Source organism: the organism of the source record quoted next, unplaced genomic scaffold (genome assembly GCF_019419815.1).
Source record: "Pyrus x bretschneideri cultivar Hongxiangsu unplaced genomic scaffold, Pyrus_bretschneideri_v1 Contig233, whole genome shotgun sequence".
Taxonomy (NCBI): domain Eukaryota; kingdom Viridiplantae; phylum Streptophyta; class Magnoliopsida; order Rosales; family Rosaceae; genus Pyrus; species Pyrus x bretschneideri.
In genome coordinates this window covers 6,352-26,701 of record NW_025999539.1, presented here as the reverse complement: position 1 = coordinate 26,701, position 20,350 = coordinate 6,352, and the positions used below count along the sequence as shown (strand labels likewise).

General features: G+C 37.8%; 1 pseudogene; it reads left to right on the top strand.

The window, feature by feature from the left end:
- The first annotated feature begins 19,728 nt into the window (after nt 1–19,728).
- LOC125478165 lies at nt 19,729–19,839 on the top strand (annotated as a pseudogene).
- The last annotated feature ends 511 nt before the right edge of the window (nt 19,840–20,350 follow it).

Below are 20,350 nucleotides of genomic sequence, written 5' to 3'. Positions count from 1 at the left end.
AGCGAAGGCGAGAATTGAAAAGTAACACTTTCTGCCCTATTGAGAATGTCTTGCTCCCAATCATCCTGTCATGGTAAGCCTTTGTTTTCTCTTTGTAAATGCGCGCGTTCTCATAAGCCTTATTCCTTATCTCCTCCAGCTCATTCAATTGAAGCTTCCTATGAACTCTAGCAGCATTAATGTCCATATTGAATGTTTTTACGGCCCAATGTGCTTTATGCTCCAATCCAACGGGAAGATAGCATGGTTTCCCATAAATGAGCCGAAATGGAGACATTCCAATTGGTGTTTTGTAGGCGGTACGATATGCCCACAACACGTCATTCAAACGCAAGCTCCAATCCTTCCGAGTTGGCCCAACAGTCTTTTCTAAAATCTGCTTGATTTCTCGATTAGAAACCTCAGCTTGCCCACTTGTTTGAGGATGATAAGGTGTTGCCACCTTATGTGTGACATTGTACTTCTTGAGCAATGCCTCTATGGTCCGATTACAAAAGTGAGAGCCTCCATCACTTATAAGAACCCTTGGCATTCCAAATCTTGCAAATATGTTAGTTTTCACAAATTCTGCAACCACTTTGGAATCATTAGTACGGGTGGCTTTAGCTTTCACCCATTTCGAAACATAATCAACCGCAAGTAAAATATAAACACAACCATAAGATGAAGGAAAAGGACCCATAAAATCAATGCCCCAAACATCAAAGATTTCAACAGAAAAGATGGGATGTTGCGGCATTTGGTCTTTGGCACCTATATTGCCCGTCCTTTGACAACGATCACAGGTCACACAAAAAGTTCTAGCATCCTTAAATATAGTAGGCCAATAAAATCCACATTCTAAAACTTTATGTGCTGTTCTTTGAGTGCCGAAATGACCCCCACATGCATAAGTGTGACAGAAAGTTAAAATTGAATTAAACTCCGTTTCATGCGTGATTTATACGCACACAAATTAAACCCTCTTTTTATCAATTGTAGTAAGTATGTAAGTAGGGATCGTTCTGGACCGGGGATTAGGAGGGATTGTTAATCACTTGGATTTGACTCAAAAACGCAAAAACACAATATAAAACACTAAACTAGACTCAAAGAATGTAAAACTAAACACTTAAAACACTAAAACAAACCAAAAGACTCAAAACAGCACCAAAACACTCAAAACTGCCTTAAAACCACAATCTGGGCAGTTTTGAGCACTTTGACTACTTTGGACGAAATTGGGTAATAAATTGATTCAAAACACTTAGAAACACAAACTAAGACACTTTCTAACTAAATTGGACACTAAAGTAAAGGGGGATTGAGGTTTTGACGAATTTGAAAACAAAACTTAAAACTTTGTAAAATTAGAACAGATTGTAAAAACGAATTTGATGGAATGGAATGGATGGGAAGCTAGCTAAGGGGTTCATCTCCACACATGTTATACTTGCATATAAAACGATTTCCAATTGCTTTTCAATAAACCATGAATTCTCAACGCCCCAGATTAACCGTGAATTGCACTAATTAACCCTCAGATTTTCCTAACGTTATTGAATTGGATGATTGCATACGACAACCCAAAACATTCCCCACAAGTTCCCTATATGAATTGCATAATAGAGATACAAGCAAGAATCATTAAGTTCTTTGAAAACCATAAGCATTGACGAAGCACTCGTTACTATGAATTGCATGAAACTTATGCCAAGAATTTACTTAACGCAATTGAGATCATCAACTTTTACTGCTTGTGAATATAATTCCATAACGATTAGGTGAAATTTCCTTATATCCTAGCATCCAATTTATGCATGATAATTAAGCGTGCACTCTCAACCAACACACACAAATCAATGTAATTCACATAGATAAGTAAATTGAATTCACAACTTATGAAACGCAATTAGAAGTAATCAAATCATATCGCAAGCATAAACATGTATTTCGAATCCCCCCTAGCCAAGGGGGGGGGGTTTAGTTCCTCATATGTACAAGACAAAGATAAGTAAATTTAACCATTGAAATCAAGGAAAAGGAAACACCTAAAAATTCCAACAACTCAAACTTGAATTGTATGAACGTTTAGGCCCTCTTCTCCTCCTCTTTGTTGCAGCACAAGGTCTAAGGACAGGTTTAGGGCCTTAGGTGTATGGATGCATGGTTATGGAGGGATGTAGTAGTGTTTAGGGGAAGGGGATGGTGCAGCAAAGCTTAAAACTAAGGAGAAAGGTGTTTGGTGGCTGTGGCAAGGGTGTGGAGAGGTTTGGACGAATTTCTGGAATGAATGAATGTGTAAAAGAGGTGGTGATCTAATCTAGGGGTTAATATGAGTATATATAGGCACTTAAAACCCTAGGGTAATCAGATATGGACTTGAATTAATTAATGGGAAAGCATGGGAGTGACAGCTAGGGTGAATGGATTAAAAGATGGGAGTGCATGTGGCTGTAATGGATTAAAGGATGGAAGTGCATGTGGCTGCAATGGATTAAAGAATGGGAGTGCATGTGGCTGCAATGGATTAAAGAATGGGAGTGCATGTGGCTGTAATGGATTAAAGGATGGAAGTGCATGGATGTAGAGTGCGGCTATGTTGGGAAATTTTGCCGCAAGCGATGCTGTGGGTGGCAGTCGGCCTCCCCGACTCGCCAGAAAATCCAACTATTTCCACAAAAATACCAAATTTCACATAAATGAAGATCTCGGTGAATAAAGCAAACTTTATACCTGCGGCTAAGGCTAATTTGGCTTGGAAAGGCTCCAATTTCACGAAAACCCATCGAAACCGTAGTTTTTCGGTATATTTGATTCGATTCCATGGATGCTCCGACACCCCTACCATCACTTGGGATTTCTTCCTGAGGTTGAGGGGAGCCAATTGGTGGTGACAATTGACTGAGTTAGCTTCACAATTTGTGGATTGCTGCCGAACACTCACATGCACCACCGGTGTATTTCTCCCGAATCCAAGGCCAAATTGTATGAATTTAGGGGTAGGAATGGTAGAGAGAAGGCTAGGGAGGTGTTTCCAGGTGATGGTTTGGCTTAATTCACCGGAATTTGGTCCGGAAACCATCGGTTTCTATGGTTTCCGCCAGCTGGGTCACACGAGTCAAGGAAGACCCATTTTGGGTTCCCTCATTTTCTTCTTCTCTCCTTTGCCGCTTGGTTCTTCTCTCCCATTCATCACTCTCCCTCTCTCCTCATTTCTGATTGGGTAGTGCCCATCTTTTTCCTCTCCCTCTCTTTTGCTACCATCAAGCAGCCATCCTCCCTTTTTCTTTATTCTTCTTTTTCTTTTTATTAATCTCCCACAACCATTTTACATTAAAAAAATAATAATAAGAAATGAATAAGATAATAAATAATAATTCTTACCAACGCACTTTTGGAATACGGTAAGGTAATAGTTCATACGCATCATGAACTAACAATCAACAAAAATCAATACCCTCGCCTCTAGGGTATTCTCGTAAATTTCATGTTTTAAGATTTCTAAAATAATAAAATTTGGGACGGGTTGTCACAATACACGTGGGTAACACGATACACGATAAGCAAAATATTAATTTAAATATTTTATAACCCTTAAAAAATACTATAATAATTATATATATTAAATTAAATATTAAAAATTGGTGACCATTGGATCGGCTTAAATATACATACCATTTAATTTCTTAAGTGTTATACGTACAAAATAAATAAATTTAAATCAACTTAATAAATAAATAAATATATATATATACACACACACCATTGAACTTGATGGGATACGAATTCTACGAAACTAATTTCAACGATCCAACCGTCAAACTTGTTTGTATATTCTTCGAGATCACATCAGTAAAAAATTGAAAAAAAACACACATTCAGAGATCAAGTAATGGGACAAAACTTTTCGATGGTTATCAATGAAAAATCATGACTTAACGGTTATTTTAACTCTGATTTTAATGATTTTTTACAGCTACACTCCTTGACCCTATATGAATACAATGAATGAACTCAATCTTCAATTTAAAATATTTACACTAGTGGATACCACAAAATCTTATGTTATACTTAATGAAAGTATGAATAAACTCTGAAATGTTAGTGAATCTATTGTTTTGATGGGATACACATTCTACGAAACTAATTTCAACGATCCAACCGTCAAACATGTTTGAATATACTTCGAGATCGCATACGCCAAAAATTGAAAAAAAAAAAAACGTTTAAAGATCAAGTAACGGGACAAAACTTTTCGACGGTTATCAACGAAAAATTACGATTTAACGGTTATTTTAACTCCGATTTTGATGATTTTTTATAGCTACACTTCTTGACCCTATATGAATACAATGAATGAACTCGATCTTCAATTTAAAATATTTACACTAGTGGATACCACAAAATCTTATGTTATACTTAATGAAAGTATAAATAAACTCTTAACGGTTAGTGAATCTATTGTTTTGATGGGATACGCATTCTACGCAACTATTTTCAACCATCCAACCATCAAAAATGTTTGTATATACTTCGAGATCGCATACACCAAAAATTGCGAAAAACAAACATTCAGAGATCAAGTAACGGGGCAAAACTTTTCGACGGTAATCAACAATAAATCACGATTTAACGGTTATTTTAACTCTGCTTTTGATGATTTTTTATAGCTACACTCCTTGACCCTATATGAATACAATGAACGGACTCGATCTTCAATTTAAAATATTTACACTAGTGGATACCATAAAATCTTATGTTATACTTAATGAAATTATGAATAAACTCTTAAGTGTTAGTGAATCTATTGTTTTGACGGATACGCATTCTACGAAACTAGTTTCAACAATCCAACCGTCAAACATGTTTGTATATACTTCGAGATCGCATATGCCAAAAATTGCAAAAAACAAACATTCAGAGATCAAGTAACGGGACAAAACTTTTCAATGGTTATCAACAAAAAATCACAATTTAACGGTTATTTTAACTCTGATTTTGATGATTTTTTTACAGCTACACTCCTTGACCCTATATGAATACAATGAATGAACTCGATCTTCAATTTAAAATATTTACACTAGTGGATACCACAAAATCTTATGTTATACCTAATGAAAGTTGAGGATATTGTAAAAGGAATAACATGCAAACTTTGAGTTCCATTGGCAAGGTTTAAACTTTTGAGAAAGGCTTCAGAACCTTGAAAACAAAAACTCTTTCATTTTGCATATCCTTGCACGTTTAATATTTTGTAATAGACTCGTAGTGTATGGATGTTTTTTTATTAGGCTCTCATTTTTAGTGTAGATGTAGTACTTAAACGACAAATGTGTTTTAATATTTTGAAGTAATATTTATGTGGCAATGTGTGGTATGTGCAAATTTAAGAAAAAATATATAATTTTCTTAATGGGTCGGGTCACTTTACGCGTTGGGTAAAGTGATACGACCTGTTAAGGACCTGTTAAGATAACGGGTGTGACACGACGTGACCCGTTAAGATAACAGGTGTTACATGAAAATGACATTAACATGATAGACACGACCTGTTTGCCAGGCCTAACTACCACGATGAAACCTATGTAGAAAATGAAGTTGAATTTATGTGCATAACTTCCTACGAATATGGCCAGAAACGTATTTGAGAGAAGATGGAGCATATCCCCAGTGGTCTATATACTACAACCATACGCCCCATAGAGAGCCACTATGTGGCCAGCCCTACCTTTGGGACTGTGCATGAAATTACACTTTTTCATGATAGTTTGGAACATCCTGGACGAATAGCGATGCATCGTATCCTCAAATCATCAAACGGGCATCCACTAACCCAAAGTTTAGGTTCGATTCAAGGAATCGCATGTCAAATATGTTTAATGGGAATGCTTATTACTAAGCCTTCTTATGACCATTTAGATATTTTATGGTTTGGTTGACGTTTCCACACGTTGGTCACACATGTGCTTGTTGTCCACAAGGAACGCTGCATTCTCCAAACTATTGGCTCAGGTTATCAAGCTTAGGGTTCACCACCTTGATTATCCAATCAAACCTATTCGATTGGTTAATGCCGGAGAATTCATATCTAAAACTTTTGATGACTACTGCATGTCTGTTGGGGTTGAAGTGGAACATCTTGTACCCTATGTTCACACCCAGAATGGCCTGGTAGAGTCATTCATTAAGCACTTACAAATGATTTCTCGATCGTTGGTCATACATACTAAGCTCCCGATCGCTGCTTGGGGCCATACAATATTGCACCCACCATGTTGGTCCGCCTAAGGCCTATTGCAACCCAACCATATAGAACACTTCAGTTGGTTACCGGATATGAACCCGACATATCGCATTTGCGCGTTTTGGCTGTGCAGCCTATGTGCCGATTTCGCTGCCCTTACGTACAAAAATGGGGCCTCAGCAAAAAATGGGAATCTATGTCGGATATGATTCTTTTGATTATTCGTTGCTTAGAATCTTTGACAGGCAATCTATTTACCACTTGTTTCATGGATTATCACTTCTATGAAACAGTCTTCCCATTGTTAGGGGGAGATAAGAACATCAACATTCTTGAAGAATGACACGAATTATCATGGACGGCTCCCACTTTGTCTTATTTAGATCCCTACACCGCTCAGTCTGAAACTAAAGTGTAGTGCATACTAGATCTTTAGAGCATAGCTCAGAGCATGCCGGATGCTTTCATTCACCGATCTAGTGTGAGTGACAGGATCACATATTCCAACTATGAATGTGCCTGCAAAGATAGATGTACCAAATGTACGACGGATTTCCCTCTTGGTGGCTCGAGACGCCAATTTTGGTGATCTATGTACATTAACGACTAGCCAATCATCTACGCATACATAAAAGCGTGGCAGACCTCTTGGTTCAAAGGATTCACACCCGCAGAAGAGGAAACCCACGACACAGGTTTCTGAAGAGCCTACTATGAATCCAATTGTTGTTTACTCATTTTATCCAACTCATGAGAAAATTCTAGATTACAAAAGCGTCATTGAAAAGACAAATCCACATCCTGAGAATCATGAGATTTCAGTCTATTATGCTAGCTTAGATGATGTGTGGTGTAGAAATGAGATGATTGTCGACGATGCATTAACATATGTAGTAGCTACTGAGATCATATTAAGCGATGTGTTGATGAATGTCGAAGTAGAACTAATTGGTCAAACTGGAAACAAGCAATTCAAGTCGAACTCGATTCGCTTGTGAAACGTAAAGTGTTTGGACCTGCAGCTTCTACTCCTCCACATGTGAAGCACGTTGGCTACAAATGGGTTTTCGTTCGGAAGTGTAATGAGAAGAGCGAAATTGTACATTACAAAGCTCAACTTGTTGCACAACACTTCTCACAACGCCCCGGGATTTACTATGACGAAACTTATTCGCCTATTATGGATGTGATTATTTTTCACTACCTTATCAGTTTGGTAGTTTTCGAAAAACCAAGTATGCAGCTAATTGACGTAGTAACTGTGTATCTTTATAGGGATCTTGATACGGAAATTTATATGAGAGTTCCCGAAGAACCTACATTGACTAGAACAAATATTTCCAAACCCCAGAAGACGCTCTCAATTCGGCTGAGGCGTTCACTTTACAGTTTGAAGCAATCCAAAAGAATATGGTATAACCATCTGAGTGAGTACTTGACTAGTCAGGGATTTATGAACAATGAACTATGCCCATGTGTGTTCATTATGAAGTCACATTCCAGTTTTGCGATAGTTGCAGTATATGTTGATGGCATGAACCTTATTGGAACTCCTGAAAAGCTAGCTAGAATTGATGCGCGCCTGAAGTCGAAATTTGGGATGAAAAATCTAAGAAAGACTTGATATTGTCTCAGTTTCGAGACAGAGCACCGTTCGGATGGAATCTTAGTACATCAATTGAACTATACCTAGAAGGTGTTGCGCCGCTTTAATGAGGATAAAGCGAAGCCTTCGAGTACTTTTATGGTCTTTCGATCACTAGATGCAAAACGAGATCAGTTCCATCCGAAGAAGGATAATGAAGAGATTTGGAGCTTGCAGTTCCTTATCTAAGTACGATAAGAACTTTATTGTACGTAGCTCAATGGACTAGACTCGACATCTCCTTTGCTGTTAATCTTTTGGCAAGATACAATCATACAACAACACGCAGACATTGGACTGGTGTTAAAGACATCTTCCGCTACCTTAAGGGGACTACGGATCTGGGCTTGTTCTATCCCTACGGATCCTTGAGTGATGCCGCACTCCTCGCTTCTCGAGTGGATTCTCGCCTTGTTAGTTATGTTGGCGTAGGATATTTATCTGATCTGCACAAAGCACATTCTCAAACGGGTTATGTTTTTACCGTTGGAGGCACCGCAATCTCTTGGAGGTCAACTAGACAGACCTTAGTTGCCACTTCGTCTAACCATGCTGAAATTCTTACCCTATATAAAGAAACTCGGGAATGTTTTTGGTTGAGAGTAGTTGTGGGTCATATTCCAAGCTCCTGCGATCTTTACCTTGTCATGAATGTCCTAACGATGATCTATGAAGACAATGCAGCATGCATCGAACAGGTCAAGAAGGGTTACATCAAAGGAGACAACACCAAGCACACTGTGCCAAAGTTCTTCTTCTCACATCAACAACAAGAGAATCAGAAGATTGAAGTCATGAAAATCCGTTCACAAGACAATCTGGCCAACCTCTTCACCAAATCACTACCAAAGGTGACGTTTTTGAAGCTTGTTCAAGGAATTGGTATCCGTAAACTTTATGAGTTGTAACATTGCTAGTTCTCTTTGGAATTGTGTCAAACTCAGGGGGGGTATCTTGAAGAATACTTGCTTGATCTTAATGTGCTCTTTTTCCCTACGATTAGGAGCATTTTTTCCATTAGGTTTTTGCTACCTAACTAGGTTTTAACGAGGCATGCAACTTGGGTTGATCATATCCTTGATGACGTCCCGTAGACATTTCATTTGACTTTGCATTACTCATGCATTTTTGCTTGGACTATGGATTTTGTCCCTACTCGGGTTTTTGCCATAGCTTTAGGGTTTTTTTGTGAGACTTACTTCTTTACGCAAGTTCCTACCTTATTAAAAATAGCGTGTTCCCAAAATCAGTGCCGACGAGTCGACTTCCTCAAGTTCTACATGACGCCAAATCTACCTTGAGTTTTTACACACTCAAGGGGGAGTGTTGCGAACTTCCTATTAAAGTGTGATTGTGTAAATCCTAGATTAGATTTGATTCTAGTTATCCTTTCCCATTATGACTTGTATTCCTTGGGGATGAAGCATTTTTTCTCTCCCTTGTTACTATAAATAAAGGAACTACGTAGGGGGGAGAACACACACATTCCCCTACATTCCTACAAACACATATCTCCCTATAATCTTTCCTTGTTGCCGGCCCCCTTCCCTTAGTCAGATAAAATAGGCTATAACATAAAACAATTTTTTTTATAACTTTTCTGTCTCCCTTTTCTCTTTCAGCAAGGTCTTGGAGGCAATTAAGGCCAACTTCAAAGAGAAGTATCAAGAGTATAGGAAAAAGTGGGGAGGGGGCATCATGGGTTCCAAGTCCCTGGCAAAGAATAAGGCGAATGAGAAGCTCCTTGAGAAGGAATCTGCTCAAAGGCTAAACCAAGTCTGGTTGTTTTTGTATTTCTATTTAACTAGGAAAAATTGGCGAGTCTGCTTCCAGATTTTCGAGTGTGGAAGTTTATTTAGATCAATCGCAGAGGTTTTCCGGTTCGTTTAAATGTCGCAATGTTGTTCAGTTGTATTGATTAGACTCGATGGACAAGCCGATTTTGGTACGGTTTTTGGGATATCCAATGAATTAATGATGAGCGCTTATATTTATATAAAAAAAAAAAATAAAAAAAAAAAAAGCCCAAAGATGGAACCCACTCGCGTGTTTTGAGTAGTTTTTTTGGTTTTTTTCTTTCCCTTGTTCTTATTATTAAATAAAATTATTTGGTGATTTTTTTTTATTAAAACTCAAAGTTTTGAAATCATTTTTATTATTTTATTTATTTATTATTTATACTAGTATTTGCCTACACACTTTGTGTGTATGAACACATTTTTTAAGAAATGAGAAGGAGAGAGGGAGAGAGAGAGAGAGAGAACCTGTGGGGAGTGAAAGGTTTTTGTTTATGTTTTTATTTTATTTTTTTTTAATTTTTTAATTTTTTTATAAATATTTGAGGTATTTTAACATCATCTATGGGTGAGACTTCAATAAAAAACCGTAAAATTTGGACCTGTGAAATTAGATTATTGCCCAACAGTTTTTTGTGTGATAAAAGACTAATTTATCTTTTTACTCTCTTTTGATTGATAAAGACGGTTTCATTAATTAGTAGAGATTAATAAGGAGACAGTAACTTGCTCTCCAAGTAATACAAAATTTAACAAAAAATATCTATTGGATCCCGACTCTTAATTTATCTCTACTTAAAATTTATACAATCAAACATGTGATATAATTATATTCACAACACTTCTTTTTTTGTGATATCTGGTGAGCGATTCATCTTCTTTGGGGTAAATTTATTGTTTTTCATATTTATCCTAAATATTAATGCGTGAATTCCCCTTCCAGTGTCGTTTCTCAATATAATAAGATATAAACCTTAGTAAATTTCATATAAAATTGTTTTCAAGAACCTCAACAGACAAATAGTGTCCGAGTCACAAAGCCAAAATCGGTTATAGGGCCCTTCTCTTTAGTTTTTTCCCTCCAAGTTACAACACCTAAAGTTATACTGACTCTTTCTATACAGTTCTGCCACCGCACACAGAGCAACAAGAAGGAGTGGCGGATTGACCAGCAGGGCAATCACTAGCACCCTTTGATGTCATCTAGAGAGAATTATCACAAAGTGTTAGAGTAAATGTAGAAATATAGAGAATAAACTGAAGGATGACTTTGAGGTACGACTTGAATCGTTTCCTTAAAGTGTTATTTGCCCCCACTTAAATGAGTTTGCTAAAGGGTTCTTGAAAAATCACTTCCAAGATACAACAAAGTACGAAATATTCGATTAGCAAAACCAAAATGAATTCCCTTAGAAATAACTAGAAAGAAATTGTATAAATGTCATGGAGAGAGAAGAGAGAGCAAAGAAATTGTGTAGATAACAAATTTCTGAATGAATTTCTCTTCTACCAATTTACCAATATAGGGGAGATTGCACCCGTTAGACACATCCTTTAGTTTGAGTATGCCTTTTCACCATGGGATACAACTCATTGTAGCAGTATGTCCAATAGACATAACTGATACAAAACACCAATTACCTGAAGGTCATATATGTTGTAAAGCATACGGTCAAATGCCCAACAAATGGGTATGTCTGTTAGCAACAATGAAAAGTTGCAATTGCTTCAAATTGAAGAGATATGATTGTTGGGCAATAACCCAACTCTATTCTCTGCCAATACAGAACACACGCATATACATATATATAATATATAATATAATTAATATATATAGATATATATATTCTTGAAATATTCAACAATCCTTCCCTATTTAAGATATATAATATATGATATTACTATAATTCTCTTTATAATTAATCACAAGTATACCGATATAATCATGCATACAATAAATGTGTCTTTTGAATTAAACCTTTAATTAGTGTAAGTAATTCAAAGTTATAATGAAGATGGTGACCTAAATTTAAACCAACTATTCTTATGTTAAAACCGAAATCACTACACACATGAATATGTCTTATTTCCTTAAAGAAACTTCTGAACTAATTGAGCATTATTATGGCCTTGTTCTTCATCCTGGTTTCATGAACATTTACAAGAGAAAACCCAACTTTTGGTAGAAGCGGCACCACTTCTTATGTTCATATAGGTGAGGTTCCTTCCCATGTCTCTGCTACTATAGACATATCACAATAACCTCATTAAGAGATAAGACTTATCCTTCTAAACATACCAGTCTTATCACTGATCATCCTGGAATGAGCTATATATTAATTTTGAATGCTTCACAACCACTTATCATACTTGTTATTACCCATTAAACTTTTAAAATAGTGATGTTCCAGACAAAGTTGGGTTACCATTATTGGTGTCTAATTTTCAGTAAAAGGTTTAGCCCCATTCCACTAGATGTACTAACAACCAAAGCTCTTGAAAGTGCTTTGTTAATGGATCTGCTAAGTTATTACTTGATTTACATAAATAATATTAATAAGTCCATCAGTTATTAATTGCTTGACATATTCATGTCTCAAGCTAATATAGCTAGACTTTCCATTGTATACCTTATTGTATGATGTAGACAAAGTAGCCTCACTACCACAATATAAGGAAATGGATGACATTGGTTGTGGCCACACTCTATTTCCAATAACAAATTCTAATCCACTTCTGCTTCTTTACCTATTGCCGTTAATGCTATAACTTCAGATTCCATGGTTGAATGTGCTATACATGTTTGCTTCTTCGAAGCCCAGAAAAAGCTCCTCCGGCAATTGTAAAAATCCACCCTGATGTAGACTTATTATCATTAGCACTTGTTATCCAACTTGCATTTGAATATCCTTCAAGCACTGTTGGAAACTCAGAGTAAGTTAAATTCAGGTTAATAGTCCTTTTAAGATAACCAAAAATTCTATTTATTGCTCTTTCTAATGAGGAGTACTTGGATGACTAGTGTATCTAGAAATTTTGCTTGCTACAAATGTGATATATGGCCTGGTACAATGCATGGCATACATTAACTTCCAATTACACTAGCATACTCAAAGTTGTGCAATGGACCTACTAGAATATTAAGCAAAGTTTCACTAGGGTCATAAGGGGTATTTGCTTCTTTTATTTATAGATTCTTAAACTTAAGAAGTAATTTTTCTATATAATGTGACTAACACAAGGTGTAACCCCTACTATGCTTCTGTACTTTAATTCCTAAGATAATATCTACTTCATTTAAGTCCTTATCTTAAATTTTGAATTTAGATATCTTTAGTTTCACGGGCTTGGGCCTGCTGCTGCAAGGTGGCCTGCTCACTGTGGGCAGTGGGCTTGTCGAGGGTCGTGTCGTGGTGCTACCATAGTGGTTGCCACAGTTGTGCTAGTGGGGGTGGTGCCGCTCATTCGTTGTTGCGTTGAGCCTCATAGATCGCGGTGGTCTAAATCCTTGAACGTAGGGATTTCGTTCGTTGTGGTTTCCAAATTTCTAGCCATTGTACTTTTCTTTATGTTTTATAAAAATTCTTAAGAATAAGAATGTACGAAAAATCTACAAATGAGCAAGAACTGAGAAACTTTGAATGCGATAGTCTTCTTGGAGCGCATGAATTGAGGCTCTTAATAAAAGTACCAATTTGTGGATGCAAATTTCCGCCGTCTTGTCCTTTGAAGAAAATGCACGACAAATAATAGCACCTAAGATCAAGGCCAAAAGCCTCATGTGCCCATAATGAATAGGCTGGGGGGTGGGTTTGGCCGAAGAATCTCCAATGCCAAAGTTAGAATTTGAGAGAAAAAATGTTTAGGGGATTTTGGGAGAGAATCAACTTAGCTTTTTGGAGAAAAATGGGACTATTTATAAGGGACTGGCAAGCCCTATTTGGAGAATAGGGACCGGCCACTTATGGTGGTATTATGAGTTTAATTGCAAGATAGTATGTGAAATAATATCTTGCAATTAACTTGGTAATCAATCCTAATTTAAATGGGATAATTGGGAGTTACCTTTTGAGTGAGTATTTGATGAGGAGACGCATGAGGCTTTCAATCCTTGATCAAAGGTGTTGATTGTATTGCAGGTGCATTTCGTCAAGACTGAAGACGGCGAAAATTTGCATTGACAAATTAGTGCTTTCATTGAGAGTATGATTCAAACACTTGAAGAAGACTTTGTTATTCAACGCTTCTACTTTTTTTCATTCATTCGTAGAATTTCCCTAGGGAAGAAATATGACGAAAAATTCAGAAACCACAATGAACAAAACTTCCTACGTTCAAGGATACAACTAGACAATGGTGATCGTGATGTGGCTACACGTCGTCACTCCTCGAAGATCACCACGGCAAAAGCCACACCACTACTACCTAGGAACTTCCACCGTGGCATGCCAGCAGCGGTAGTTGCCGTACAACAGTGGTCCATATAGCATCCTCTCTGCCACGATGAAAAAGCTGCAGAGCAGCAGACCCATGGTGGAACAGCACCAACCTAGCAGTCTTACGGCCCAAACCAACAGGGTAGTCTAAGGCGTGGCCGATGCAGACAACAGTCCTAAGCTGAGCAGAGGCCTACCGCATGGCATTTAGCCTAGATTTTCATGGAAGCAGCTTACAATGATTAGTCTGAACCTAACCACATGTTGCTAAGGGAATGAAAGAGATATGGGGCAGTCATCCTTATAATTCTCAATAGAAAGCAAACATAAACAAGGTAGCAAGCTTGAAATATGTGCTTGAAACAATGAAGACAAAAAAACTGATTTTAGCTTGCAAATGAAATTGATAAACTGAAACTGCATCATAACATTAATTCAATCATGTCTAGGGGCTTCAAAGCAGCCTAAGTATCCATAACTAAATTAAAAACAAACAAAATACATAAAAAGTTAGGAAAGCTATAACCAGAAATGGCTCAAGTGGGGGACTTTTCCTCCTCTATGATGTTATGTATCTCCTCATTTCCTCTCCTTCAAATTCTATGTATTTTTCTCCTATTAAAAGGCCTAGGAATTTTCTAACATCAGACACATTTACATCCTTAAATTGACTCTCATTTATAGCTCATTACATCGTATTTTAGTATAGGAGTAACTGAAAACTAACTGTTATTAGAATTTGTAACTGAATAGCTCATCTTATTCTGTCATAATTTCTTTGTCGAAACCTCCAAATCACAAGTTTATAAAGACCATTAGAAAAAAGACTTCCAGGGTTTTCCAACCATATATGGCCCATTTCTAATTCGTTCACTTCGGGGCAAAACTCGCAAGTTGGTCGTTCTGCAAGGGCCTTTTTTGGCGGATCTTAGGCCACTTATGGGCTATGGTTTGGTCTTAGGCGAGTTGGGCTTTAAACTATCATTCTTGGCTCTTAAAATATTCAAATAAGATGATTTCTTCAAGCCCTTACTTTCATCCTGAAATACAATACAAACAACAAAATACATTGTGATGCATAAAGATTTTAAGTCAAGAACCTAAGCAAAAGAGAGCGTAAAAGTAAAACCTTATGTACTCAATAAGTGGACAAGAAGCAGTCCAACTACAAGAGCAACCAAAGGACCCAGTGTAAAGATCGGTCCCCGACCACCAGGAACTATACTAGTTTTCAATCCTGATCAACCTAACCCTTTGAAACCTCAAAAGCGAACCTTGGTTCAAGCTGCCCAGATAGATGAAGAGCGAACCTCCAAGTTGGATCACATCAAATACTGCGCATTCCGCTGAGGTCCCGGCCACATGATCGGCAACTGTTATACATGGAAGGATTACCTAGAGAAGCTAGTGAAGAAGGGTGAATGCGACAGATATCTGGACAACCAGCTACGCAGCCTAGGAGGAACGCAGACGCAAACAAAGTGCCACTTGCCAAAACAATTAGAATCAATGACATCTTCGCAGAATCCAAACACTTGGGCCATAACAAATCCATGAAAAGGAAAATCCAGCAGGCCATATCGGTCTCACAGGTCCAGCCAACCGACGTCAACCTTGGACCCATCGTCAGCTTCACCGAGTAGGATGCCGAATGCCTAGAAGCACATGGAGGTACTCACCAGATTCAATGGTCATACCTTTACTGCCATTATCAAATAATACTCGCGTAAAAACACACCTAATGGTCTTAAAACAGACGTTCACAATAGCTAATGACCCGTCTCTCTTATAATAGGATTCTAGGTCAGCCTTGGCTAGTGAGACTGGGCACGGTAACCTTTGTCGAGTTACCAGAAAATCCGATACAGCATCTTGAGAGGAAGAGTCAAGAGATCAGGTCGCATCTCGATGATGCACTGTTTTGAAGGTGTCAAAGAAAAGGCCTTTATCCCAGTCAAAGTTGCTGAGGTGTAGAAAGACGACCTAGCTACCCAATAGTAATCAAAGCAAATGAATCAAGATGATGGCATCTAAGATGAAATACCACAGACAAGGTAGGATGGAAGCTCGAAGAAAGCGTCGATTACATCATTCTTGATCCCCGTAACTAAAAAGACAGGTAGAGTTACATAGAGAGTGAATTTAGTACTGACCAAAATTCACATACCTTCAAGGACCAAGCCAAAGTGGGCTAGAAGTTATCGAGATGATGAAATAGTGGGTCCTATTGACAAAGGTGTTAGAACTCAAAGGCAAATTGTTGATGAAGTTGCAATATGTGTATGTGTCCCAAATTGAGCCCAAAAATGTTAAGAAGCCTTAACTCATAAGGAATAGATTTTGGCAATACAGGAGGAGTTGAATCAGTTTGAAATGAATGGAGTTTGGTCCTTTATTGATCATCCATTGAATATTAATGTTATTGGCACTAAATGGATTTTACAAGAACAAATTTGATGAGTCATGAAAAGTGACAAAAAATAAGGCCTGACTTGTTACTCAAGGATACTCTCAACTTGAAGGTGTTGATTTTGATGAAACCTTCAGTCTTGTTGCTCTTCTTGAATCTGTCAGACTGCTTTGTGTTATTGCATGCCATTTAAAGTTCAACTATTTTCAAATGGATGTCAAGACCACATTCCTTAATAGGATATCTATGAAGAAGTTTCATGGAACAACCGAAGGGCTTCGAGGATCCTCATAAGCCAGCTAGAGTGTACAAATGGAGGAAGGCCCTTTATGGTCTTAGCAGGCTCCACATGCTTGTTATAACATGTCTTCTCATTTTCTCACTTTTAGTTATGCTGGTGGCTCTGTTGATAAGACTTTGTTTCTGAAGAAAATGAAGTCTTATGTTGTGATTGCTTAAATGTATGTGGATGATATTGTTGTTGGCTCAGCCTCTAATTCTTTGTGAAACAGTCATTGATATGATGACGAGTGAGTTTGAAATGAGCTAGGTTCAAGAACTGAACTACTTTCTTGGAATTCAACTAAAGCAACAAAAGATGGCATTTTCATCTTTCAAGCCAAGTATGCCAAAAACTTAGTGAAGAAATTGGTCTTGAAAGATCAAAAGATGCTAGGTCACCAATGAGTACGTGTACAAAAATTCGCAAAGACTCGAGTGACAAAGATGTTGACTAAACTTTGTATAGAAGCATGATGGGAAACCCACTCTATTTGACTGCAAGTAGACAGGATATTGCCTTTGTACTTGGGGTGTGTGCTTTGATTTCAAAGTTGTCCTAAGGAGTCTCACCTATTGGCAATTAAGAGGACTATCAAATATGTGGGTGGAACTACTAATTTTATACTACAATATACGCATAACACCAAACACTTGGTTGGATATGGTGACGCCAATGGGGCTGGGTGTATTATTATCGAAAAAGTACCTTTGGGGAGCTTTATATGTTAGGAACAATCGATTGCATGGCATAGGAAAAAGCAAAATTGTGTCTCACTATCTAATGCTGAAGCAAAATAGGTAGCGGCGGGAAGCTGTTGCACTAAGTTTATGTGGATGAAACAAATGCTCAGCGACTATGGTATCTCTCAATCCAATTTTCTTGTTACTGTGATAACATGAGTGCTATTGATATTTCTAAGAACCCTGTTCAGCATTCAAGAGCAAAACATATAGATATAAGGTAACATTCATTAGAGATCTCATGGAAGTAAAATTCTTACCTTAGCCTTTGTGCTAATTGAAAGACAGCTAGCTAACATCTTCACGAAGCCTTAGATAATTGAAGGTACGAAGATCTTCGACGATCTATTGGTCTTTGTGACATGAATTGAATTGGATGTATAGCCTTGCTTCTAAGAGTTGAATATTTGTTCTAGTCTCTGTTCATGTTTTTGTGTACACAGTTATCTCATCAGATAATTTCATTTTGTTCTTTGTATGAATCTCTTACCTATTATTCATTATTGTAATATGTGGATTAGCCTTGGATAATTATTCACTATGATGTCAAAGCTTCTCCCTGTTCTCATAGATTACTCTGCAAAATCATTTTTCTACTCATCCAAATCTTGAGGTGATTTTGAATTTAATGTGCTTTGGTCGTAATTGAATTTAATGTGAAAGAGACTCAAACACTTTGAATTGAACGGTCTCTCCTAGCACTGTCATAGTGAGGAGTCCATTTTGCACATCAATGATGGTCTTGGCCGTGGCCATAAACGGTCTCCCAAGCAAAATAGGCAATTCTCGGTCATGTATAGGAGCTTCTTCCATGTCCAACACTACAAAATCCGCAGGCAAGATTAGTTATCATTTGAACTAGAATATCCTTTACTATACCTCTTGGATATTTCCACGGATCTGTCCGCAAGTTGTAATGAGTGGTGGTGGCTTTCATTCCCCCAAACCTAGTTGAAGTATACGGAATAAGGCATTAAGTTGATGCTAGCACCTAAGTCAAGCATCGCCTTCTCTACCATTCTTGTCTCCTATGGTGATGTTGATAGAAAAACTTCCTGATCCTTAAGCTTTGGTGGCAGTTTTTCTTGCAACACGGCACTTACATTCTCGGACACCACTACCTTCTCATGTGGTCCATACTTCCTTTTGTAGTTGTTTAACTCTTTGAAGAACTTCCCATAAGCTGGCATGTTCCTAATGACATCAAGCAAAGGTAGTTAACATTTACCTTACTTAGAATATCAAAAATCTCCTTAATGACTTATCCTGCTTGCTCTTGGCAAGTCTTCCAGGGAATGGTATTGGTGGAGTGTAAGGTTTCTCGGCCTTGTGAAGATTTGGTGCTTCAAACGAGGGAGTAGCATGGCTTGGTTCCTCATTTGGTTTCTCATTTTCTCCTTGAGTAACCCCTGCATTCACATGATCAGATTTATTAGTAACTTCATTGCAACTCTATTATTGATAACCTTACCACTTTTAAGTGTAGTGATTGCTTTGGCTTGCTCTTGGTTCCTTTGGAGTATCACGGGTTGGCTTGGAAACTTTCCAACCTCTCTTTGGCTCAAGGCATCTGCAATCTGCCCCAATTGTGTCTCCATTTTGGTTAGAGCCACCGAATGTTGTTGGAGAGTGCTATTGGTGGTTTGTTGGAATTGCAAGGTATTTTGGGCTAACAATTTAACCGTATCTTCAAGTGTAGGTTTTGGTTGGAAGTTTTGGAATTGATTGTTGTTCTTCCACGAAAGATTGGGATGATCTCTCCAACTTGGGTTATATGTATTGGAATACACATTATTCCTTGGCCTTTGATTGTAAGAATTCATGAGGTTCACTTGCCTTGGACATACTCGGGGTAAGCCTCCCTAGATGGACATTGATGAGTAAGGTGGCTTGGTATGTTGCAAATGGCACACACTTCACTTGCTTTTGGCACCATGTTGAGCACGGATTCAAGCTTCTTTTCTAGGTTAGCTACCTGCAAAGAAAGATCATGATTAGAGCTTGTTTCATATACTCCAACTCTCTTACCCCTTACATCTTTGTGTTAAGCATTAGATCCCAACATCTCATAAATGTTATATGACTCTTGAGCATTCTTTTTCTTCAAAGCTATACCTGCTGCATTATCAACAGTTGATTGACATGTTTGGGTTAGTCCATCATAGAAAATTTGCATTTGTAAGTGAAGAGGTAACCCATGGTGTGGACATTGCAACAAAAGGCCTTTAAAGCGCTCCCAACACTCATTGAAAGGTTCTCCATCATCTTGTTTGAAGTTGAAGATTTGTCCCCTTAATGTGGCTGTCTTTTGAGTGGAAAAGAACTTTTCCAAAAACTTCTTAGCCACGGCATCCCATGTGGTGAGTGAACCAGGTACTAGAGTCATCATCAACCAACCCTTGGCCCTATCTTTCAAGGTGTAAGGGAACACTCTCCTCAGATTTGCTTCACTTACTCCCTGTAAAGGTAAACCACTCACAACATTGTAAAATTCTTTAATATGAGCTAAAGGATCTTCATTAGGTAAGCCATAAAAAGAAGGAAACATATGGAAATGTGAAGATTTAAGATCATAGTTTCTAGCTTCTGTGGGCAGCAAGATGCATGAAGGTGAATTTGGTATGATTGGTTGAGCAAAATCCTCCAAAGCTCGAAGATCATCTTGGTTGCCCGCCATCTCTTCTTCTCTTTCCCAATTAAAGTGCTCAGATCCTTCACTTGTTGGACTAGACGGTTTCCCTTCCTCTTCTTCACGGACAATGGAGGAACTTGTTGGCACAAAGCTTTCCAAAGTGTTGCCCTTTAACCGTTCAA